The sequence below is a fragment of the Diadema antillarum genome, unplaced genomic scaffold (assembly GCF_040938485.1).
Source record: "Diadema antillarum isolate AM-2024a unplaced genomic scaffold, OU_Dant_1.0 scf00000214, whole genome shotgun sequence".
Lineage (NCBI taxonomy): Eukaryota > Metazoa > Echinodermata > Echinoidea > Diadematoida > Diadematidae > Diadema > Diadema antillarum.
The window spans coordinates 663,268-689,595 of record NW_027271103.1 but is presented as its reverse complement, the minus strand read 5'-3'; the positions used below and the strand labels follow the sequence as shown (position 1 = coordinate 689,595).

Genomic DNA, 26,328 nt, shown 5'->3' with positions numbered 1-26,328 from the left:
ATGTCCACGCTGTAATTCACCCTAATTTTCACCACTAGCGGTTTGTATTAGTTTGCATTAATTAGTAATTTGCGTTAGTTTGCATTAATTAGTAGTTTGCATTGAGTTTGCATTGAGTTTGCATTAGTTTGCGTCAGTTCGCATCAGTTTGCATTAGTTTGCATCAGTTTGCATTACTAGTATTAGTTTTCGTCAATTGACCCATAGTATAAGGACCTGCGATGCGATGCGCGTGCGTGCGATCCAGAAGCGAGCATCGCGTGCTACATGCCGAATACGTGTATGTGGTGCTGTAGTATACTGATAGTTGACCGTTTATGCTGAGGTAGTAGGACTGAAATTCTTCCAAAATGGGGAGGCGTTCTATCAACACCACCAAGAGTGGGAAATACATGAATCCAACAGATCAAGCACGTGAGTTTGACTGTATGGTTGTCCTCTTGTTTCTTCCACATCGATTTTAAAGTAGGGCCTAATCAGCAATACGTGTTCTGTCGCTTCCAGCCCCATGTATGTGTATTTGTGTGAGTTTAAATCTTAAACCAACAATAGTCGCGTAAATTTACAATGTGCGACTAAAAAAGTCTATACTACGGACTAGCGTAGCTAGATTACAGATTGCCTAGATTTAGTGTTAGATGGTTAGACGTCTAGAATCTATTGAGTTGTGGTGTAGATGCGTTAGAATAGGTACTGATTCTAGTGGGGATCTGATCTAAATTAAAAGAATTCCATCAGGGGAAAGAGAAGAGCTCGTTCCTTTATGTCCCCGTAGCCCCGGAGACCGCGCCGCAAGGCGCGGTCCTGGCGGCTACCTCGCAGCTGAGCGGGAGCAAAAATCACGAATAACTCCATTGCCACATTCACGGCGACTTCACAAATAAAGCACGGCTAAATTTCTATCATAAACACAGTGACAATAAAGAATGAAATATACATTACCTTTTCGATTTGGTTTTTCTCACCCATTTATCTGGAAACTGCAAGATTTTCCACATTTTTTAGGAGTAATAAGCGGCCTGCCCTAGTCAGTAGTGGAGAGACTTGCTCCCATATCCATTTTACTTACTGTAAAACGAGAAATGTTTGCGTGCATTTTAATTTCGCGAACTTCGCGAGCGCCAAGATTCGCGAAATTAAAATGCACGCGAAATTTCTTATCTACACTATATGCATTGAACGCAAGAGGCAATTTGCGAAAATTTCTTGCCACGAAAAAGGCCGTCGGCTCCAATTCGCGAAAATTTCGTGCCGCGAATATATCATGTTTTACGGTATTATAGGCTAGTATGCATCTACGCATGCGTGAACAATGACGTCAACGTTACGGACGCTCAAGGATATGAATAATGCATCATCGCACGGTGCATATAAGGTGAAATGAATATGCATCATGTAGCGAGCAATACAGCTGTCAATGCACTGCACTGCATACATGCTGTGCGCATGTGCAAGTGATTGTGAGTTTTAGTGAGCATCGATGAGCTGAAAATATTCGCCTTATAAGACAACATTTTCTGCATCATAAGCAATGAAATGCATCAAACAGTCGCCGAAATGAATCATTTAGGTTTAATCGACCCATGTAAGTATTCCTAGTAGTTTTTGTTGAAAAATTAAGGAAATATAGTGCCGAAACGGCATCGTTATGTACAACTCCTCGATCTTGATGCGAAAACTGTCGCAGTTGATGTCCCCCCGCTCAATGTGTTCGATATGTAGGCTTCCTACCCCCCGCTAAAATTGCGTGGTAACAGCTCTAGAGTCTAGGTTCACATTCTAAATGAGGGCGATATTTTGATGGGGGTTGAATTGAGTAAAAAATAGGGCATGGTATTTTTTTTTTTTTTGGGGGGGGGGGGTCATTACTAAAATACATTTTAAAAAACGTTGAAAAATGTTTTCTCTCCTCTCACATGTCTCCCTTCTTCTCTCTTCCCTCTCTTTCCTCCTTCTCCTTCTTTGTTCTTTCTGTCTCTCCATTTGACGATCGCCATTTCCAACTGACTTCCTGCATGGACCTGTAATGATAAACATGACATTATAGATGGAGAAAACATTTACTGAACCTGACAGGTCTGGGACTCGAACTCACTATCATGAGTATCTGAGCCCAGTGCGCTCACGATCGTGCTGCAGATGAGTTGCGAGGCAGAGGTAATTCTTGGCAGATATACAATGCATCAACTGTACTATGCTCGTCGTAGATGGCGCTACTTACATACTTTCTTCAGAGCCTTCGAAAGGCTCTGACTTTCTTCCAAGTCGTCTGCCTTGTATTGCTTTGCATAATAGGTGCAGTCTCAGCAATTGAAGTTTCACCCCAGTACAAGTCAACCTCAAACTTCTAGTTTTGACTGTTTTTCAGGCAATTGAAGCGCCATATGCGTAAAATGAAAGCCATAGAAGGTTTATAGGTGGATAAGAGTCTATGTCACAGTGAATTGCATAACCCAGGAGTCCGCGTCACGCTAGGACACTGGGGTCCGCGTCACCCTAGGACACCGGGGTCCGCGTCACCCTAGGACACCGGGGATTACCGAAGTTGAGCTGTCATCAAGAGTAAAGTGCGTAGGTGTTGCTAAGTAACGTTGCCTTCGTTGTCTTCTCTGCGCATCGCGCAGTCTGTAGTAATGCCAGGGTGCGTGCATATGTGCTTCTTATTATGACATCACAAAAGAAGTTTGCTAAAGCTGTCTTCCCCCTCAGCCGAATCATGAGCCGAACTGTGATCGGACCACTGACTACAGTGAATCGGACATCTTCGGACTCCGAGAAGTGGGCCAAAGCGTAAGCGCCAAAGAGGAGTCGATAGCGTAGGTCTCTATAGGAAACTTGCGCCGTGCGCCCGCGTACGCACTTGACTAAAACACCGGGACCATGCACCTTTAATGCATGCTACTGTACGTATTCATAAACAACGCTGAGCGCACCGCACCACCAGGGCTTGCAATGTTGGGATTGTGTAGTAGCGCGGGCACGTACAGTACGTATACACACAGCACACACAAAGTATGATGACATGAGGGGAGTGGCTTCTGCGCTGGTTACGCGTTTTAGCAAACCACTGTACACTCATTAACCGGTCGCTGGAAATCTGCACGTGAATGCTACATATTGGCGTTGTTTGCAAACATGATTTGGACACATTTTTGTGCATGCTTGTCAAAAGAAGGTGTAATATTGCAGTGATTTGAAAGGTAGATTTCTCGAGATAAGATAATAATTTCACCATGAAATTTGAAATATATGTTACTGACATAATTCTCTTTCATATGAAATAGTTAATAATCCACCTTTTATGGAATTTCAAAAGTTGTAAAAATGCTCCAGACACCCTACTATAAACAGGTGCATTGTGTGTGACCGATGATGTTGGACAATTCCAAAATGGTTATCTGGCCAAAATGTTTATCTGACCAAAAGTGTGTAAGCCATGTTTGAAAGAGTTTTATACTGGTGGGTGTTACAAGTGATGTGGGCAAAATTTTCCATGACTGAACGACCCTTTTGCTGAAAAAGTTTCTGTGGACGTTGAACGAACAGTGAGTGGTGAATAATTTGAAGGGTGGCCTCTTGCTCCTTAATACCAAGATGACACAAAGAAGGATTGTGGATTGATTCTACATCTACCATGCAGTATTTTGAAGACCTGAATTCCACTGCTTGGTCATGTCCCCTCCCCCCTCTTTCCCTGTGGTCATGCAAGGAGTAAAGGTTGAGCTTCATGAGTCTTTCACTGTAAGATAAGGTGCTGAATCCAGGGAGCAGTTTTATCGCTCTGCGCAGAACAGCTTCAGTCCTTCCATGATCATCAGTTATGAACCTGGGACTTCATACAACACTGCAGTATTCCAAATGTGGTAGAACCAAAAGCCTTGTACATTGGCATGCAGGAAAATGTCTGGTTTGACATTCACAAATGCACATTTAATAAGACCCAACATTTGGTTAGTTTTCTGAATAGATGCTGAGATGTGTTGATGAAGATTGAGGTCACTGTCAATTAAAACACCAAGATCCTTTTCACAGTTGACATATGTTCTAGTGTAGCATATGATTCTCCATAGAGTAGGATTGAGCAGGTCATATTGTTATTTCCAGTATGAAAAGTTCTACACTTCGGAGAGTTCAGGCAGAGGGAGTAACTGAGTTGCCATGTTAGTGACCATTTCTTTGTGCCAGTCAAGTCTTCTTGTAAAGATCAGCAGGAGTCAATATGTGATACTCTTGTGTAGATCATGGCATCATCAGCATACAACTACGAGCTAGAGATAACGTTCAGCAGATTGTACAACACAAAGAATGTTTGGCCGAGCATGTTCCCTTGAGGTATGCCGCTCAGTACATGTGTCCAGTCAGACTTTTTAAAAGCCATCGACGACCTCATGCTGAACACATCAGAGAGAAAGGCCTTGATCCGTGATAAAAGTGGATCACTGTAGTCTGATGATGGATTGTTTCATGGGCTGTATTACTAGTACAGTGCACTCCCGTTATAACGAAATGCTCGGGACCGTGAGTTTTCTTTCGTTATAACGAAATTTCGTTAGAACCGAACAATACATTAAAACAAAAACGAGGAAACCGCGCATAAAATGTCATATTCTGTTTGTTGAGTACTCATCATACACTGGAAAGCTATGTGAAATGGGATGGTACCTTTTTAATTTCATTGAAATATTACATTCAAAAGAGAGCATAAAGTTGTTTGTATTGTCACACATGTATAGAAAATGATGGTTTAGGATTCGGTTACAGTTCACTATTCCAAAGGTTTGTTTCTTACTAAAGTTTGTGACTCCGAAGGCGCCTTATTTTGAAGTTTCGCCATTCCTGGGATTCCGAAGGTTTGTTCATCTGAAGCTTTGCTCTTCCGAAGCTTCGTTATTCCTAAAGTTCATAATTTATTGTTCGTTTTCCGAAGGTTCGTTGATCGGAAAATGAAATGAGATTCGTCATTCCAAAGGTTTGTAAATCAAAAAAATGAGAAAGGTTCACTATTCGAAAGGTTCGTTGTTCCGAAGGTTTTATGATTCAAAAATGAAATAAGGTTCGTTATTCCGAAGAAGGTTTGTTAATTCCCCCCCCCCCCCAAAAAAAAAAAAAGATATGAGAAAGGTTAGTCTTTTCGAAGGTTTGGTTATCTTAAGACGATTATAAGGTTTGTAATTCCTAAGTTTTGTTAGTGGACTCGCCTTTTTCACTTTTGGATTAACAAAACTTCTTTTTTTTTTTGTTCCGATTGACGAACGTTTAGAATTCCTATCATTATCGGACTAACGAACCGTCGTAATGAGAACCATATTTCATTGTCGGATTAACGAAACTTATTAATGACAAACCTTTGGAATAACGCCAAAATGTTCGTAATAACAAACCCTCATTTCCAAACTAACGGACATTTGTGTCCGTTACATTAGGTGTATCAGATTCTGTGTGTTTTGTAATAAAGAACCTTCAGAACAAAACCTTATTTAATTTCAGATTATTGTATTACAATAACGCAAGTTCCCGTAGGAAACTGTGCGTGACACACGGAGCAAACACACAGTGATGTGAAGCGTTCGCCCATGCAAAGACGCTAAATGCTTGTTCCGCTACATATTTTCGAAAGCGATCCGCATTTCGTTATAACTGAGCACATTTCTTTTGTTTTTGTTTGTCATTGGCACTCAGAAAAGACTTCGTTATAAGGAAAATTTCGCTATAACCGTGTTCATTATAAGCGAATTTTGTACCATAGACTTTAATGGGGATAATTTTGGGACCAGAAGTTTTACTTTGTTATAACAAAATTTTGTTATAACCTTGTTCGTTGTAACGGGAGTGCACTGTATTAAAGGTGCACAGTCCCGGTAGTGTAGAGGGCGCCGTTGATGATACTGCCAATCACCGTCAGCATTGATACGAAGATTACTGAAGTTGAGCTGTCATCAAGAGTAAAGTGCGTAGGTGTTGCTAAGTAACGTTGCCTTCGTTGTCTTCTCTGCGCATCGCACAGTCTGTAGTAATGCCAGGGTGCGTGCATATCGTCGGTTGAGAATGATAATGATAAAACCCATAGTGTTCGAGAAGACTTAAAGCCCTTCTCATTCTCAACAGACGATACGTGCTTTGTTATCATGACATCACAAAAGAGGTTTGCTAAAGCTGTCATCCCCCTCAGCCGAATCATGAGCCGAACTGTGATCGGACTACTGACTACAATGAATCGGAATTCTTCGGACTCGGGGAAGTGGGCCACAGCGTAAGCGCTAAAGAGGAGTCCATAGCATAGGTCTCTATAGGAAACTTGCGCCGTGCGCCTGCATACGCATTTGACTAAAACACCGGGACCATGCACCTTTAACATATAAAGTGATACCCTACATTTTTATCTCATGAATATGGTTGTTCACAAGTTGAATGTGAATTTTATGCCCCGTCATGTTGCATACTCCATGCTTACATTCAATTTTAACTTTTTATTTCGTCAGCTCACATCTGGCAGATAGCACATATCTACTCTTTACTCATTGTAAGCTGTGCCCTTTATGTGCAGGGAATAATTTTCCTGGTATCGCATAGCAATTTGCTATGCATTTTGGTATGACTGCTATACAAAATATAATTTGCATAGCAGTTTCATTACATAGACTTGTATACCATTTTGTTGAAAATGTATGTCCATCGACAAAAATTGCTATTCAATTTAGAGAAGGAAAATTATTCCCTGATGTGGCTGAGGAAAGGAGCTTGTTTGCCAAACCAGCCAAGTACCAATCTCAGCAGGAGCAGTGGTGGAACTCTGAATGTATCTTGAGTTATGAGTCTTGACGAAATATTCCCTCGAGCAGTTGTAACACAGCTTTCTTTCTGATTCTGTTTGATTATCATGGTCATCTGATCATTCTCTGGAGTTCATACATCTCGGTGTTTTTGTGTTTCTGTAATTTTCTTAATCATTGAGTGTATTCTTATCGAATAAGTTTGATGGTGACTTGAGAATAAATACTTTCAAATATGGTGTCTTTTCAGTAAATTAATGTTGAAAACCCCCACTCCCTGCAAAAATAAGAGAATTACATAGGAAATAACAAAAGTGTATAAATTATGATAATGGTTTTAGTTTTGGTTCAATTTACTTGTAAGGCCATGAATACCAGGTATTTGCTAAATCCTATGTAACTGCATGGCAGACCCAGGATTGCTCCTGCTCCAAGTTAGTTGCAGAGCAGATCATGTTTTCAAATCTTACTTTCACTTTTCATTATACCCCCGCCACACATAGTGTGAAGGGGGTATGTAGGAATCACCGTGATGTTGGTCGGGCGGGCAGTCGGGCGGGCGGTCGGGCGGTCAGTCGGTCTGTTGCAAAATCTTGCGTCGCGAACTCCTTCTACAGTTTTGAAGCAATTTAAATGAAACTTAGGGTAAATTATGATATTGAGGTATAGATGTGCAAGACATGTTTTTTGTGTTTTTCGGTCAATGCGTTGCCATGGTAACCATAATTTTACCAAAACCTTGTGGATTGAATAACTTCCATAGTATTTAAGCAATCAATTTCAAAATTGGTATCTATGATGATCTATGATGATCTATAGGTGTAGTTATGCAAGACACTCTTAATGTGTGTACTTGACAAAGCGTTGCCATGGTAACCGCATGTTTTCTTCGAAATCTTGTGGAGTGAACAACTTCCACAGTTTTGAAGCAATTGAAATCAAATTTGGTAGGCATTATGGCCTTGAGGCATAGATGTGAAACACATAATTTTTGTGTTTGTCGGACAAAGCGTTGCCATGGTAACCATAATTTTACCAAAACCTTGTGGATTGAATAACTTCCACATCATTCAAGCAATTAAGGTCAAATTTAGTATGTATGATGATCGGGAGGTGTAGTTATGCAAGACACCAATGTGTTAATATAAGAAAAATGTGTTGCCATGGTAACCACTCATTTTTGTATCAAATTGAACTATTTAATCTATGAAGGTGAAATTTGGTGTGTATGATGCTCTTTAAGTGAAGTTTTCCAAAATGTCCTTTGTATTTGTATCGGACAATGCGTTGCCATGGTAACCACATGTTTGGTTTTTTTTTTAAATCCTGTGGAGTGAACTTCTTCCACAATTTTCAAGCAATTGAAACCAAATTTGGTAGGCATTATGGCCCTGAGGTATAGATGTGGAACACATAATTTTTGTGTTTGTCACACAAACCGTTACCATGGTAACCACAATTTTACCAAAACCTTGCAGATCGAATAACTTTTCCATCATTCAAGCAATTAAAGTCAAATTTAGTATGTATCATGATCTAGAAGTGTAGTTTTGCAAGACACCAATGTGTTATTTTAAGGAAAATGTGTTGCCATGGTAACCACTCATTTTTGTATCAAAATATACCATTTAAGCTATGAAGGTCAAATTTGGTGTGTATGATGGTCTTTAAGTGTAGTTATGCAAAATGTCCCTTGTGTTTGTAGCATACAATGTATTGCCATGGTAACCACACTTTTTACCAAAACCTTGTGGAACTCAGTGTCAACTCTGTAATTGTACAGTAAACTAAAATTATTCTGTTTCCAATTCGACAAGTGCACAAACTTGGTATTAACGTCATTGCCCTCATGACATCACATACTATAAAGCGACACTAGGGGCGGGGGTATTAATCACCTTCAGTGATAATTCTAGTTACCTCTAAAAACTTTTGCCCCTCCCCAGCTTATCTTACACTATGTCATTATCAAGATCTTTGTCTAAAAGATATTTGTAGTGAAGATCATGCTTTATGAAGCTTTTTGATTGGCAGATTATTTCTCAATAATGATTTGGCAAAAACATGTAAGGTGTCTTAAACTAATTTTCCATTGATCTGGTGGATGTACATGCAGTGTTTTACTTTACTCTTCTCCTCTTTACGAAGATATATACCTTGTATATAGATGGTGTATAATATTGCATTTTAAAATTGTGCCAACAGTATTTCATTTCTATAATTCTTCCTTGTTTTTGCAGGAAAGGAGGCCAGGAAAAGAGAGTTGAAAAAGGTAAAGACATTACCAAGTAATTAACAATCATACATGTGTAGTGCCTTTAAAATCAGTTCTGTCTTGTGAAAACAATGAATAGTTAAAGCTGCAAGTCAGTCCAATTGTTGAATGAGCTGAATGGGATGTGTGATGAAAATTTTGCCATCTGTGCCTCTAATGTGGTTGTGAAGCTGCATCTTCATGAGTGGCAAGTCCTTTTGTTTCATTCATAAGGTACTTTTTTCCCCCTTTTCAGGACATCTTTAGATTCAATTTAACAATATAGGATTCATATGGTACTCATACCAATTGAAGGTAAAACACTACAAAGCAAGTGACATTAGTTGTAGATAGCCAAGGAAGTTATATACCAGTATTTACATGTACAATAGAAGTGGAAGAAAAGTGGAAATTTTTGCGCATTTCGCGCAACCAGACGCTAGCGGGACAATAAAAGCACGCGATTGTTTTTGCGTGCCATCTGTTCCAGTAGTTGATGTATTGATTCCGCAGAATTAAAAACACGCGAAATTCTTCTTACCCTGCCAAGCGCAAAAAATTAGTCGCATGAAAATATCCACTTTTACAGTAGTGTTTATAAAGATCATAATGTGTAGAATCATTTATTTTGCCATGTGGATCAGATATCTGTTAGGAAAGTATGATATACATGTTTATTCTGTTGATTGGAAATTAAATTTGTTGAACTGAATTCAAAAGATTTACGTGACATGAAAAAAAAAAAGGTGCAACAAGGTAATGGGCATGAGTGTATGCCTGTATACCAAATGGTATGTGTGTTTTGATGAATGTTAACCCGTAGAGGACGGACTGATTTTACTACAACACGCATTTCCCATAGACACCTACCCGAGTATACTCGGGACTCGTCCTCAACGGGTTAATGTGTCATTTTTCCTAAATTGTCTCACAGAACAAAAAGCAGCGTATGGCTGTGAGAGCAGCTGTACTGAAGAATAAAGACCCACTTGGATTGCTGCAAGACTTGGAGGCTCTTGATGAATTAGGTGAGAAGAAAATAAGATAAAACAAAGCCAGCAAAAAAAAAAGCAAACAAAAGAGCAATCAAACTCCAAATAAAACCATGCTGCTAGATTCTGTACATACAATCAGAAGTCCCACCATGTCTACACGCACATATGATTGCAGGACATCAGCGGTCACAAAGGTCTCTATCTGAGTGAATTTTCTCAACAATTTTGCAGTTAGAAGTTTTTAGTATTTGTTCTATCTGATCTCTTTTTAGAAATATATGTCTATGTAGAGGTGTTTGTTAATGCTGGTGAGTCATTCAATATTACCTCTGGAATAGCTGTCACCAAATGACAGGTAAAATGTGCACAGAGTCATTTCATTTTTCTGTTGGGAGATGGTAGTCTTATCTTTGAATGAGGACTGCAAGTTAAGTTTTAATGTCTTGATGTTTGTAGATGAGTGTTCTTGGAGTAAGAGTGTACACACTGAAGGCATGTTTTCTCAGTGCAAAATTAAAGTGGCAGAAGTACCAGAAGTAGTTGCTTTTAGTGTGGTTATTTTTTCTGATATTTTGGAAAAGATTAAGGTGGCTCCCTTGAATCATGTTTACCAGCAAGCATGATTTATGCCGATTTATAATTGTTTTGCTCTTTCTCTTTGTAGAATTGAATCCAGAGGTCAACACAGATCTCAATGAAAAGGTCATCAAGGACAAGAGGAAGAAGATAAAGGAGACATTTGACAGAGTCCTCAAGCTTTATGTAAGTAAAGAATATCTTGAACAAGGTAATGTAATTTTCATGATACCACAGAGTTTGTAGAACTAAGAATGTAACCATTTGACATCATGCCAACAGATAGTCCATGGGCCAAGACCCGAAAAATGGGTTGTTGGTACCATCTGAGGTGGCACAACCTTTTTGGTGTCAGTTTGTTTGTCGGGCATAGATATGCTTATCAAGCTATGATAGCATTTCCAAATGAGTAGCTTAGTCATAATAAATGAATTTTTAACCACTTTGGTCTCGTTTTTATATCCCTATACTTCTGAATCGAAACTAAACCGCTATACAAAGAAGAGCACTGCCTTCTGTATGTCCACAGGTGTTCTGTTGTAAACGCGGTGCGCTTAGTCTTTATTCAAGGCAGCGAAGGGAATATCCAAAGGGTTATGATGTCCACAGCTGTCACGCGGTGCGCTTAGTCTTTAACTAGACCAATGTACCGTTATCATATCTAAAGTTCCTCATAAAAGGGATTATCTATACTGTTTTTATACTACCCTATCAACAAATACATCAGTTTTAAACAAAAATCACTCTGTTCATTTACAATATCATTCATTATAATGTATCGTAGTGTACCGGTACATTGTTTTTGCATTATCTTATATTGTTGGAGGGAAATAAAGCGACATTGGCGTGGTATCAGCGTTTTCACCGTAGCGTTTTCACGGGAAAATGATAAATAATTGAAAGATACCGCAAAATTCACGAGGAATTGCTTTTGTTGTTGTTGTTGTTTTTAGATAAAAGTATATACACTGTATCATACGCTTTGGATATTTCCTTCGCCGTCTAGAATAAAGACTAAGCGCTGTGGACATCATAACCTTTGGATATTTCCTTCACTGCCTTGAATAAAGACTAAGCGCACCGCGTTTACAATAGAACACCTGTGAACATACCATAGAGCTGCATTTTACAGCTCTATGGAACATACAGAAGACAGTGCTCTTCTTTGTATAGCGGTTAGTTTCGATTCAGAAGTATAGGGATATAACAACGAGACCAAATTGGTTAAAAATTCATTTACTATGACTAAGCTACTCATTTGGAAATGCTATCATAGCTTGATAAGCATATCTATGCCCGACAAACAAAATGACACCAAAAAGGTTTTACCACCTCAGATGGTACCAATATCTGGCCTGGCCCATGGACTAAGAATGAGATGTATTGTTGAGTAACTATAATCAAGCCATTATGTAATTTGATTTAAGTGGTTTCTTAGGCATGTTAAGGTGCAAATCTGCCTTTACGAACAGATTGAGAAATAAAGGAGCATGTAATGGTGCAATTTTTTGTCTCATATTAAAGAAGCTGGTAACATTGGCAACTTTTGTTTACCTCATATTCCACTGCAACTTACATTTGCATGAAGGGTTTTTTGCTTTTTGTTTTGTTTTGTTGTTTCTTCTTTTACAATCTGTTTTTGTATAGGTGGATGAGAATTCAGAGCTGTTTTCAGCATAGATTATCAACCTAGTGTTTCCCAGAATGTACTGTGTGAGAAATTTGCTGTAATATTCAGCATTCATTTGTTTGCACACATACAGCTGTGTCAGAAGTGGGAAATTACAGTAGGTGTAGATGGAATGGAATGCATGAAAACACAATCCTAGTCTCAATAATTGCAAAGATAGAATGGGAAGATTTACAACCCTCTCATTCCATCATCTGCTCCCAGTACCCTTGTGATAGGAAATGTGGGTGTGATGCAACAAGGTTTCTTGGTGGATTAGTATTGTTTTATTCTGAATCTGTGCAGAGTCGCGAGGATTCAGAGCGGTACAGTGAATTCAAGAAGGCGGAGAAACAGTATGAGAAGAGACGTTCAGAGAAGGTCAAGACATACGGTGAGTGATTTCTTGAAGCACCTGCATGCACTGTTCACAATGTGAAAGCCCAACACTTTTCTGTCGTGTGTTTGCCTCATGAATGAAGGATCTCATCCCTCTTAGAATTTATGAAGAAACTTAGATCCATATTTGTTTTCTTTTTTTTATGCCTCCGCCACGAAGTGGTGGCGGAGGCATTATGTTTTCGGGTTGTCCATCCGTCTGTCCGTCCGTCCTTCCATCCGTCCGTAATGAATTTTGTGGACAGCATAACTAAAAAAAACCTTTTGAGGTATCCCAATGGAACTTGGCATGTATGTGTATTAGGGGGTGAAGTTGTGTCAACTTTTGGGTGCACATGTTCAAGGTCAAAGGTCAAAAGGTCAAGGTCAAATACATAAAATTTCACTATTTCCACCATATCTATGCAGTGCCTGAAGATATTTTCTTGAAACTTAGTGTATACATGTATTACCCAATTCAGATTCTCTGGTGAAAAGTTTGGGGTCATGAGGTCAAAGGTCAAAAGGTCAAGTAGAAATATTAAAACTTCACTTTTTTCTCCATACCTTGGAAATTGTTCAAGGCATCTTCGTGGAACATAGTATATATGTATACATGTACTGACTGGCAGTGATTATCTAGACAATTTAGGGTTCATGGGGTCAAAGGTCAAGGGCAACACTTCAAAATTTTACTATTTCCCTCATGTTTATGCATTGCCAGCAGGATTATTTTTTACACTTGGTGTATGCTTGTATATCCTAATAGAGATTCTCTGGGAATTTTTTTTTTTCTTTTTTTTTGCCTCAAAGGTCAAAAGGTCAAAAATCAAGTGAAAGTGCTGAACTAACTTTTCCTCCATATCTCGGAAGTGGCTCAAGTTATCTTGAAATTTACTACATATTTATGCATGTTCTGCCTGACAGTGATTATCTTATGAATTCTAGGGTCAAAGGCCAGATGAAAATGGTAACAATTTACTATTCAATACAGAAATTGCACTTTTTCTCCATACCTTGAAAATTACTCAATGCATAAACGTATGAATGGGTCAAAGTCAAGTTAAAGTCCTTAAATCCCCAAACACATACTCTCCTATTCATCCAATTAAACCTAGGTCAAGGAAGGTGAACATTCAACACATTTGTGACAAACTTGTCATTTTTATATTTGGCCAATTTTGTGAAAATGTAATCACACATTGTCCACATGTACTACAGTTGAACCTCTATTATCCGGCCTCCCTTTATCCGGATCTCTCTATTATCCGGACGCAATCTCGCCGTGATTTTTTTTTTAATAATTACGGGAAGAAAGAGGGATTCCCAACTCCTTGAGAACTCCTACCCAAACACACATGAATTACATATTACTTCCAATATGATTGACATACATTGCATCAAATTTCCTTCCAAATTGCTTACCTTCAGACATTTCAACATCCCGAAACATCCCCAAATGTAACAATGAAAAGGTTGCAGTATACACATTACTACATGTGGTACTACAATGGGCTACATCAGTACATGTGTATGTATATGTACATGTTTAAAGCATTGAGTCTCCCGTATCCGGCCAAATCCCTTATCCGGATGAGCCCCGGTCCCGACTTGTCCGGATACGAGAGGTTCAACTGTATCTAGACCTATTAGGAGAATCATGCATTATGGCGGAGGCATACCAGTCGCCATAGCGACATTTCTAGTTTATAACATATTTTGTCATAGATCATAAATTCTTAGGATATCACCTGCCTATAGGTGGTTAAGTACAATATGCAAAGAAATATAATACAGTACTACAATACAAGATACAAAGACACAAGAATACACAAACATTTGCAGACGAAGATAATATATTAAATAAAACTGTTTTAGAGCAAAAATAAAATGGTGCAATCCTGACGTTACTTATATTTGAGTTGATATCAAGTAGTAATAAATCTAAGCACTCATCCAAATATGTGAGGCTATCAAGTTTTTATTTTACATGCACAACAATCTGCATGACCAAAGTCTGTAACCCTGTTTGCTTGACTCCTACTAAGAAGAAGAAGAATTTCACATGTTGAAGATAAGTTTGCAGGGATGTTGAAGGAAATTTTTATTATGGTTACCAACTTTGGTGTACCTTGATGTTACTTTTCATAGTGGCCTTATTTGAAATGAAACCAAGAATATCAATTGTATTAAGGTGAATTTTTCTTGTGAAAAGTCAAAGCGTATATAAATTGCACGTCAGCTGTAGTAATGTATGATACTGTAAGCTGTCATTTTCTCGTACAGATATTTTTGCGAATGAGGAGCTCACAGACATTTTCACGAGATGTTTTCATGAATTGACACCAACGCTGTCATAAATGCACTGTTATCCTTGCACATGGCAACATTTTCATGTGTTGTTAAATTTGCAATCCAACTGTAATTCACAAAAAAAAAAATAATTCCCTTGGGAAAGTAACAGCTTATACAGTAATAAACAGTATTAACCAAGGTGCTCTGAAAGTTCTTCTTGTGTTGACCATTGCCTTTTGGTGATAAGCACAATCAGGGTATGCAATCATGACTTTCTCACTTTAAAAAATTGTAACTTCTAAAAGAATGCACCAACTGACTTAAGAATTCACATGCAGCATGCTAAGACATCAGTAATCACATGTGGTAAGACAATAGCTAATTTATTCTCATTTACTGTTAATTATTAAAGATTAATTACCAAAAAGTCCCCCCAAACCCACGTAATGCGTCAAAAAAAGCGTTTTACAACTTACGTAAAATCAAGATTTGAGGTCCATATTTTAAGTCTACCCCTATGTGTTTGGTATGAAATTAATGGATTTTTTATTGGCATTGCTTGCATGCAATAAAAAACAGTGGTTCTTTCAGCTGGAGAAAGTTATAAGGTCTGAAGTCCCATCCTGGTAGGAGTGTAATGCTGGCTTATTTTTGTGACATTGTGACCTTTTAACCCATGCTGTACAGCTATACATGGAGAAACAGCTTATTTTTCTGCTTTTTCTGAAAGTACTGAAGACACACTACAATATAGTGCGCTGTTTGCCAATAAATGTTCAGCCAGTTTTGAGTTTTGAGCCATTTTCAAATGCTGAGCAAATTAAGTGCAGCCGTTTTTCAGTATTTTCAGTGAGGTGTATCCTAATTTGACTACTTTAAAGAATCTTTTCTCCTTATTGAATATCCTTGTTTTTTTAACCATGAATTGTACATATGTAGAAATCTATTGTGTGAAAATTTTAGCAAATTTGAGCAATAGGAACTTATTTTTTTATATTTTTACAAATTGCTGAGCATAAAAAAGTGCAATACAAGCCCATGTTATACTGCATGAAGGTCATATGATAAGTGTTCAGTGTTCATATTTCAATGCTTGTTCAATTTCTAAAGATATCATAAGCAAAAACATGGTATTTTGGCTTAATATGTCATTGTTTGAGTGTCACAGCTTAGATATCAACTCAAGTCATCATAAATCTCACATTCATTCTTCTATCTGTGTTTACAAATATGAGAATTGATCCAAACACTGTGCGCACATTCAAGGTCAAACTGTACAGATAATTTTTTGATGAAAAATATCATATCTTCCAAAGTACCAGCCCTAATCTCATAAAAATTTGTAATAATTGCCACTATATGTCTGTTACCTATTCCTGAAAGTTTCGCGTCTTCACCCTTTGGCAAAAGTGAAATATGATAAAATATGTAAAAGTGGTTTTATTTGAATTCAAAATAATGCCTACAAAATTGATCATCCATTTCGAGATGTGAAAATATGAAATTTATTCATATTTTGTGATATGTCATGGCTATGTGCTGGTGGTGAATGAAAGGGATATTTATCAGGAATATCTGACAGCAATATGAGATGAAAAAAACATTTTCCTTTTTTTTAATGAATTTTTCCAATATATTAGTCATTTCAATGTAATTCGACACCCCTAATTTAAATGCTAATTTATGCGCAGTTTAATGCAAAATTTTGACTCTTTCTTCACATGAAATGAAAATTTGAACACTCGGCTACAACAAACAACAAAAAAAGCATTTTCACCAAGTTTTTTCATTTTTGCCCTGTTACACAATTGCATACCCTGGTTGTGCTATTGACCTTTTGTCTTCACTGTTTGTGCCATTTTTGTGCAACTCTATTTTCTTGTACAATGAATGTGTCTGTTTTCATTGGTTTTGCATTTGAGACCATCACATGTGACATCAGGAGAGTTGAATGAGTTGATTATTCTTGCTTTTCTACAGAGGCCATCCGAGATGCCAGACAAGTTAGTGTGGATTCCATCCCGCTTCCTGAGGCTCCCAATGGTGAGAATATATCATCCTTGTCATTATTGCAACAACAGTATCGTAGTGATATAGCACCACTTGAAAATCAAAATTGTGTAACAGTGTTCCACCCTTTATACAAAGTCATTAGTTCATACCAGTCATATGTAGGAAGGGTTTATGAAACCTACATGTACTATTCAAAACCAAAAAGACAGCTATGGTGTTTAGTGGCATGTTTGACACAGATCAGTCAGATAATCTCTAGTTCATGCTAACCATAGGATCTGTTCTTCAAACATTTTGTTGTGTGAGATATATGTTAGTTTGGCAGTCATTATATCAATTTTATTAATAAAAAAGATGTTTATATGTTTTCTTGCATGACTTTTGTATTTCACACATTTGAAAATCATATCTCTGAAATTGCTGCATATTTCCTATCATCTACTGAAAATGCAACATGCCTTTTTTGTGTCGGCAACCATAAATTCACTTATGTACTGAAATACATTGTCTGTGCTTTGAGTGAGGAATTGTACACATCGTGACAGTGATTTCCATTATCCACATGATTTCAGAGGCATCGAAATCATGTGTAGTAAGGCATACATCACGGTGATGATTCCTGTAAAATTTACCTTGAATACAGTTCATATGTTTACTATCTCTCTCTTTGCTTTTGATGTCATTGTCGTCTATTTCATGTTTCAGCCATGTCTGCAATACCCCTCCCCCAGGACATTCCCCTCCCTGGGGCTCAACCCCCATCCATCTTGAAAAAGAGCTCATCTTATGGGTAAGGACATGTATCTTCATATAAAGGTACCATGATTGATAACCCATTGAGGACGAGCTGATTTTACTATAACATGCATTTCCCATGGACACCTGCACAAGCATACTTGGGACTAGTCTTCAACGGGTTAAGTGTCATCAACCAGGCAAAGTGACCCTTACTCACATCAATTCAATAAGTTCACAAAAAGCAACAGATAAAAGCCCACCAAGGTGCTAAAATGTTATTTGTGTGTTCTACAAACATCAAGCAAGAACTCAAGTGCTCCTTGCAAATGAGACTTTTTAGATAGTTTTGAAGGACTTCTATTTCTGCATGAGACATATGATGATGATGATGATGATCCACAGCATTTGTATGACGCTATCTGTTTTAAAAACATTCAAAGGCACAGACTCCCCCAAGAGAGTAAGCAATTGAATGCCTGGTGAAAACAAAACAAAACAAAACAAAACAAAACCCTAACATATATTGCACTTATTATCAGTTTGATTTCCATGGTGATTTCACAAGAGAATATTTCTTGTGTAATCATGTCAGTACAACTGAGACCATCAGCACCCTACCATGAAAGACATAATACTGGTACATAACCTACATATTGCAACTTGCTTTCAAACCAGGTACCATGGCAACAACTAAGTATGCCTAAAAGTGATTGGCTGTTAGTATATCACTCGCATTCATCATCTTGGACAAAATCTCTATGGCGCACAGTCCACTATCTGCTCTTACGTGTAGCCATGTAATATCAAGGCATGCACAGTGCATGGGTAGTATACCATTTAACCTGATATTACAACTGATGTAATTTCTCTGTCCACAGGCCTCCTCTTATGCCCCCTCCATTCATGGCACACCTTCAGCCCACGATGCCTACCCTGACATGGCCCTACTGTCTTCCCAATGGTAAGAAACCTCCAGGCCCTCCTCCGGGATTGCCTCCTGGGGTGGCTGTTCCTCCCCCGGGGCCCCCCATGGGTCTGCCACCTCACCTGGCAGCAGCCCATGATATGGAGCAGAGACTTAGGGCAGAAGGTGAGACCACTTTTCCTTCCGAATGCCAGAGGAAAGCTTTAGGAACAATGGACTATTATAACATTGATATTAATGACATCTTCTGATTGCACTTTGTCTTGTTATATTCTGTTTTGGTTTTCATGCTTTAGATGGAACTTCTGTTATGTTGTATCGAATATATATCTCATGTCCTTTTAATCTCCTTTAAATGCAATTTTCTTTGGCTATGATATACATATTCAGAGGATCACTTTTGACAAGCCTTGTGCATACACGTAAATATTGACTTTCCAAGCATACATATACTTATAAAAGAATGTTATATGAAATCTTTGAAACTGTATGGAGTTAAAGTGAATTGATGTGATCCTCATTACCAAGGGTCTCAGCTACCCTCATTCCGAGTGTCTAGTGCCTTAGGCAAGGTTTTTACTTTCCAGAGCTGTATAGTATAAATTTGTACTGTAGACCCTGGTGTTGTGGCACTTGTTACCTCTACTTGACATGTTTGTCATTTGCCCAATAGGGATGGACAACTCTTCAGATGAGGAGAATGAGGAGATGGAGGAAGGCCAGAATGAAGAGAAGGAAGAAGATTCAGACGATATGGAGACGGACGAGAGTGACATGGAAGATGAGCAGGACAAAGAGGGGGCAGAGAGAGGCAGAAGGGATGACAGCGATAGTGAAGACAGCATGAGAGAAGAACGGGAAAGAGATCAGAGGCGGGCAGAGGAGGAAGAGGAGGAGATGGGACGATCAGAAATGATGAGGAGACGTCATAGTGATGATGATGATGATGACGATGATGACTACCGGAGGAGGAGAAGTCGAAGGAGACGCTCCAGTAGTGATGAGGAGGACTCGTACAGAGACAGAGACAGAGACAGAGACAGGGACAGGGACAGGGACAGGGACAGGGACAGGGACAGGAGAGGTGAGAAATCATATCTCTTTGCTAAGTTCAAATGTTTCTGCATCCCAATAAGAGCAAAAATGGTTAACAAACCCTTTCCAATCCAGTGGAGCCTGTCATGCAAGAGTTCTTGATAGCTTTGTAATGATAGTAAACACATGCACTGTACTTCAGTCAAGTTACTCTTCAATGACAGGGAACAAGTAAGAGGGCTCTCTTCTATTCAATTGTGCAAAGTGCTGTTTTCCATGCACTGTTATGAAGTATGAAAATAATGGTTCATCTCACTAGCTTGTGTTTCGTTTCGATTGTGGAAGCATATTCTAAGCTATTGGTAAAAGAGTGATGACTAAGTGTGTGATAGGCTAAAGACATCTTAGTGGAAAAATGCTTCAAACATTACAGTCATTTCATGCCATCCAGTAATTTCATGCCACCAAGTCATTCCTAAAGACAGTTTTGAACCCGAGATAGGGAAGCATTTTACACATGAGCATTTACATACTCACTGTTCTTTGCTTCAAGATGAAGGAACAAAGTCAATCTCTGGTGTGACTGTTGTCGCATTCAGGCCTTACATCAATTTCAACTTTGTATCATATGTAATGGGGCCCATCTCAGTGCAGTTCAAGATATTTACAGGTTAAACTCGTGAGGTATCTTACCAAATACCGGTCATCTCTGCTCTGTTTCCAATCAAATGAAGCCCATGTTACATGCGAAGATGAATTGATTGGGTACAAACTGAATGACACTGGCATTGCCACTCATTTTGCACAGGGCCTAGATTTACTTCTTGTGAGATCAGTGTTTTAAAACGAAGTGCACTCTCACGCAGTGTTCTTTTATTGCTATTGCAGAGAAGCGTTCAGTCCGCTTTGCTGATGATGACGGTGCAGGGGTGACAGACACCAAGCTGAGCCAGAAGCTTCCTCCTGGAATGACGCCCCTCCAAGCCAGGATGTTGGCTATGGCAGGACAGCAGATTCCTGTCAGTACAGCTGCTGAGGAGGAGGAGGAAGAAGAGGAGGAGGAAGAGGAGGAGCCACCAAGACACAGGAGAGCTCATGAGGATGAGGAGGAAGAGGATGACCACGGGGAAGAGGAGGTTGAGGAGAGGAATGAGGAGGAAAGAATTGTTGATGCCCAGCTAGAAGACCTGAGGCAGGCTGCTGTTGCTGCCAAGGCAACAGCTGCATCTGTCCTGCCACTCCCCACTGCTGTGGGAATTACTGCCCAAGCTGGAGTGGTACCCCCTGTAGCCCCCGTGGACCACCAGCTGGTCCACCACCAGGGCCTCCACCCACAGCGCCCCCAGGATTTCCCCCAGGCTTACCACTGCCAGCTGGGGTGCCTCCCAACTTTGCCAGACCTCCTCCACTTCGTCCACCTCCTCCTCCACCCCGTCTGATTCCCCCCGGCCCTCGAGCAGGTCGCCCCCCCCTGCACCCCCACCAGGACCTCCTCCAGGTGTCCCACCACTTCTCCGTGGAGCACCACCTCCTCGTCTGCCTTTGCCTCCAGGCATGCTGCCCCCTCCTCGTCTCCCCATAGCCCCTCCATTGCGTCCTGGGATGCCTCGCCTGGAGAACCCCAATGTTTTCTCTGCTGCTCCCATGATCAGGCGCCTTCCAACAAAGGCAGAAGAGACAGCAGAGATCAAATCCTCTGCGACCATCGAAGCCAAGCCTCAGATCAGGAACCTAGCAGCAGATGTTACACGGTTTATGCCAACGTCACTGCGTGTGAAGAGAGATGCCAAGGGCAAGACGAAGGGACTCAAGTTGGCAGGTGCAGAAGAACCCAATGTTGCGCCAGCAATGAAACCAAGTCCTGCCGTACAGGCAGCCACAAAGGATGATGCCTACGATCAGTTTATGAAAGAAATGGGAGAACTTATGTAGACCTTTTTTATGCATTTATTTTGTTTGGTGTAATCTCTGGCAACATAGACAGAACAGATTTGCCAATTGGGTCTCTCTTTTGTACTAAAATTGACAAGCACGTGACAGTGGCTGTGTTATAGATCAGTGATGCGAAAGCAGCTACTGATCAGATGAAACAGAATTTGAATAGATCCTGTTTCTTAATGGCATTTCATGTTGGATGGGATGGCACAGTGTAAATGTAAATATATGTAAATTATTTCATGTAACAAACAACATGTATAAAAATAGGTCTTGATGTCTAGATTCTGTGTTAAAGAGATATGCAGTGGATATTACTGATATTGACATGTAACATCACATATCTGATCTATCATCATCAGGTAAAACAAGCACTAAATGTAAAAGATGCATGGTTTTGCTGTGGTTTGTGGCAAAGCATTTTCAACCCTGTTTTTTCACATTGGAATCAATAGCTCCAATGATGTCTTTGCAATGGAATGGTCACATGTACATGTATTTGTGAGGCATCAGCAAATTAGAATCTCAGACCGTTTCAATAAATTGCATTTCTTTTGTGATAAAATCACTTCATATGTATTTGCAGTAAAGAGTGTAACACTTCTCAGTATTTTTATGCCTCCGCCACGAAGTGGTGCCGGAGGCATTATGTTTTCGGGTTGTCTGTCCGTCCGTCCGTCCATCCGTCCTTCCGTCCGTCCGTAATAAATTTTGTGGACAGGGTAACTATCAAAACCTTTTAAGGTATCCTAATGAAACTTGGCATGTATGTGTATTAGGGGGTGAAGTTGTGCCTATCAACTTTTGGGTGCACATGGTCAAGGTCAAAGGTCAAAAGGTCAAGATCAAATACGTAAAATTTCACTATTTCCTCCATATCTATACAATGCCTTATTTTCTTGAAACTTAGTGTATACATGTATTACCCAATTAGATTCTCTGGTGAAAGTTTTGGGTCATGAGGTCAAAGGTCAAAAGGTCAAGTTAAAATATTAAAACTTCGCTTTTTTTCTCCGTACCTTGGAAATTGTTCAAGGTATCTTCATGGAACATAGTATATATACATATACTGACTGGCAGTTATTATCTAGAGAATCTAGGCTTCATAGGGTCAAAGGTCATTGGTCAAAGGTCAAGTGCAACGCTTCAAATTTTTACTATTTCCCTCATACATGTATTTATGTAATGGCAGCATTTTTTTTTTTTGCACTTGGTGTATGCATGTATAACCTAGATTATCTGGAAATTTTCTTTTTCTCTTTTTTTTTTTTTTTGGGGGGGGGGTTTGCCTCAAAGGTCAAAAGGTCAAAGATCAAGGGAAAGTGCTGAACTAACTTTTTCCTCCATATCTCAGAAGTGGCTCAAGTTATCTTGAAACTTACTACATATTTATGCATGTTCTGCCAGGCAGTGATTATCCTATGAATTTTAGGGTCAAAGGCCAAAAGAAAATGGTAACAGTGTACTTTTCAATACAGAAATTACACTTTTTCTCCATACCTTGAAAATTACAGTATTCATACACTTATGAATGGGTCAAAGTCAAGTTAAAGTCCTTGAATCCCAAAATACATGCTCTCCTATTCATCTAATTAAACCTAGGTAAAGGAAGGTGAACATTCAACACATTTGTGACAAACATGTAATTTCAATATTTTGCCAATATTGTGAAAATGTAATCATACATTGTCCACATGTACTATAGACCTATTAGGAGAATCATGCATTATGGCGGAGGCATAGCAGTCACCTTAGCGACATTTCTAGTTCAAATGTAGAATGGAGAACTCTTCGGGAAGATGGTTGTGGTTTGTTATTGGAAAATAAAGATTTGTCCAAAGCATTGAAAGAGACAGTCGTGCAGGAAAATGAACAGTTCATGTTCTTATATCCCATCACACCTACTTTGTATATGTTTCTATATTTAAAGGGACTGTACAGTACCGGTTTAGGTGAGGATTCAGGTTTATAAAATTTTTAGTGAGATAATGAGAAACCTCTTATGAAATATGAGAGCATGTCATTTCAAGAAGGATTCAACATTTGATGAAAATTGGCTTTGAAATGGCCAAGATATCCAAAAAAAGCGATCCTAATAAAATTGACAGGCCACAACTTTTATTTTTTTGAGGATCTCTTTGTTTTTCCTCGTTTTTAGATATCTAAGTCATTTCAAAACCGATTTCCATGAAATAAACTTTTGATTCCCCTTAGAATTGTATGCACTTTAACATTTCATAGAGTGGTTTCTAAATATCTTGCAAAACGTTACACTCTGAATCCTCACCTCAACCAGTACTGTACAGTCCCTTTAATGCTGTGTCATTCCAGCCAGGCAGTATACTTGTGGTAGCAAATGTTCTTCCCTGAAATTGCATTCTGTGTATGCCATGTATTTAGCAAGTCTAAGGGTGCGTTCGAGCGCTCTAAAGCGAACCAAAGCGAACTGAACCTAAGTGTACCGTACCGAACTGTGCCAGATTTGTAGCGTTTGAGCGCTCTGTCGAGAAAGTGTACCTCTCGAGTTATTTGTAGAAAAGGTCACACATTTTAGTTGCAAGAATGTCATCCACCTGGCGCTGTCCCGAACAAAGAGAATGATGTTTTTGCATGTGACATATGCGCATGATACGCGCATGCTTTACAGCGAACTTTTGGTACGCTTTTGGTACGCTTTTAGAGCACATCGGAAAGTGGTCCACTTTTGGCTCGGTACAGTACGGTACGGTAAACTTTAGGAGTGTTCGAGCGCTCCTCTGGCGTGGGTATGGTATGGTACAGTTGGCTTTAGGAGAGCGCTCGAACACACCCTAATACCTATTGTGTCCCCCGAACAGAGTTCGGAGGATACTATGGATTTGGCCTTGTCGCGCCGCCGCATCCGCCGCAGAGATTTTCTTGTGAGTGCTGTACTGGCTGCAGTTCTTCTTAGATTATCTTCATATTTGGCGTGAAGGTGCATTATGGTAAAACGAAGACGCAGATTGTTTTTGGTGATGGCGCCCTCGTTTGTTCCGTCTTTATACATGAAAAGGTAAATTTAACTGGGTCTGCTTGTGTGTGCGACGCTGGCCTTGTTTCTTGACCGATTTTTTCCAAATTTAGTTTGTAAATGCATCATAGTCAAATCTATACACCTATACCTATTGATAATGCTGCCCTCACCGTTCCACCTTTTAAAGGGTCAAAGGTCACCCTGATCATATCAAAATTTGTAAAAGTGCTTATTTATGCAATAACTTGATTGTTACTCAAGGGATTTTATTCAGACTTGCTTAGGAGGTGTATGGGTGCTCATTCTACGTGAAAGACACAACAGTTTGTGGTGACGGCACCCTCAGTGTTCCGATTTGGATGCCATGTCACATTTCTTGTGTGTGTTGTATCAGCCACATTTCTTATTAGATTTTCTTCAAATTTGGCAAAAAGGTGCATTATAGTGAATTGAAGATGCCTATTGTTTTTGGTGGTGGCGCCCTCACTTGTTCCGTCTTTATACACGAAGCGGTAAATATTTCAGGGTCTGCTTGTGTGTACGATCCTGGCTGTGTTACTGTTACTCGATTTTACTCAGACTTGCTAAGGAGGTGTATGGGTGGTCATTCTACATGAAGGACACAACAGTTTGTGGTGACGGCGCCCTCAGTGTTCGGACTTGGAGGCCATGTCACATTTCTTGTATTGACCGATTCTGTGATGCGCTTTGTGTATTATCAGCATGGGCAGCGCCATGACTGCTGTGTCTCAGCCGACCCCCCCTCCCACTTCCCCACCCCTCTCCCTACATTAGCACGTGCACGGAATGAAAAACTGATGCATGGTTGCTTTAGCCAATAGGCGTCTCGTACTGAGTGCGCGAATGCTTGCTGCGTGAACCTTTGTTACAAGTGGGCGATAAACATGTTGCCCGGGGGGTGGGGGAGAGGAGGGGGGGTAGGCTGGGACACCGCAAATTGAGCTAATGGCTGTGCCCAGTGCCACAAATTGTCTGCTGCCCTCAACGAACCCGAATCAGTCTATATCCTCTATAAGCCACATTTCTTGTCGAATTTTATTCAAGCATGCTATGGAGGTTTGTAGGGGGTTATTCTAGGTACCGGTAACAAAAAGTTTCCATTGACAGTGCCCTCATTGTTCCGACTTTTAAGGATGCCATGTCATATTTCTGTATGTGCTATACTACATGTAACCTCATTTCTCATGGGATTTTATTCAGACTTGTAATTGCTAAGGATCTGTGAACGGATGGTCCTTCTACATGTACATGTAGGATACAACAGTTTGTGGTGGTGGTGCTCTCAGTGCTACAACTTGGATGCCAGTCACATTTCTTGTGCATGCTCTATCAGCCACATTTCTTGTCTGATTTTATTCGAACTTGCTAGTGAGGCTTACGGGGAGGTATTCTAGGTAAAGATTAAGTTTTCATTGCCAGCGCTCTCTTTGTTCAAACTTTTATAGGATGACATGTCGTATTCCTTGTATGTGCTATATACCAGCCTCATTGTTCATCAAATTTTATTGTATCCTGACAGTTGCCAAATTATACAACATTCTGGCCTAAAAAGTAATCCAGATGGGGTATGGGAGATGAGTTTGGTGGATACATGTGCTCGAACGGGGGTCTCCTGTGGGAATGCTCTAGTTACCTTCGTCAAGGGAGGAGGTTATGTTTTTCGTTACCGTTGGTTTGTTTGTTAGTTTGTTTGTTTGTCCATGTGCAAAATAACTCAAAAAGTTGTGCA

The 26,328-nt window shown here is 39.6% G+C and overlaps 1 pseudogene; it reads left to right on the top strand.

Annotated features, from left to right (window-relative positions):
* Positions 1-277: 277 nt before the first annotated feature.
* LOC139724440 (uncharacterized) lies at positions 278-22,750 on the top strand (annotated as a pseudogene).
* Positions 22,751-26,328: the final 3,578 nt, after the last annotated feature.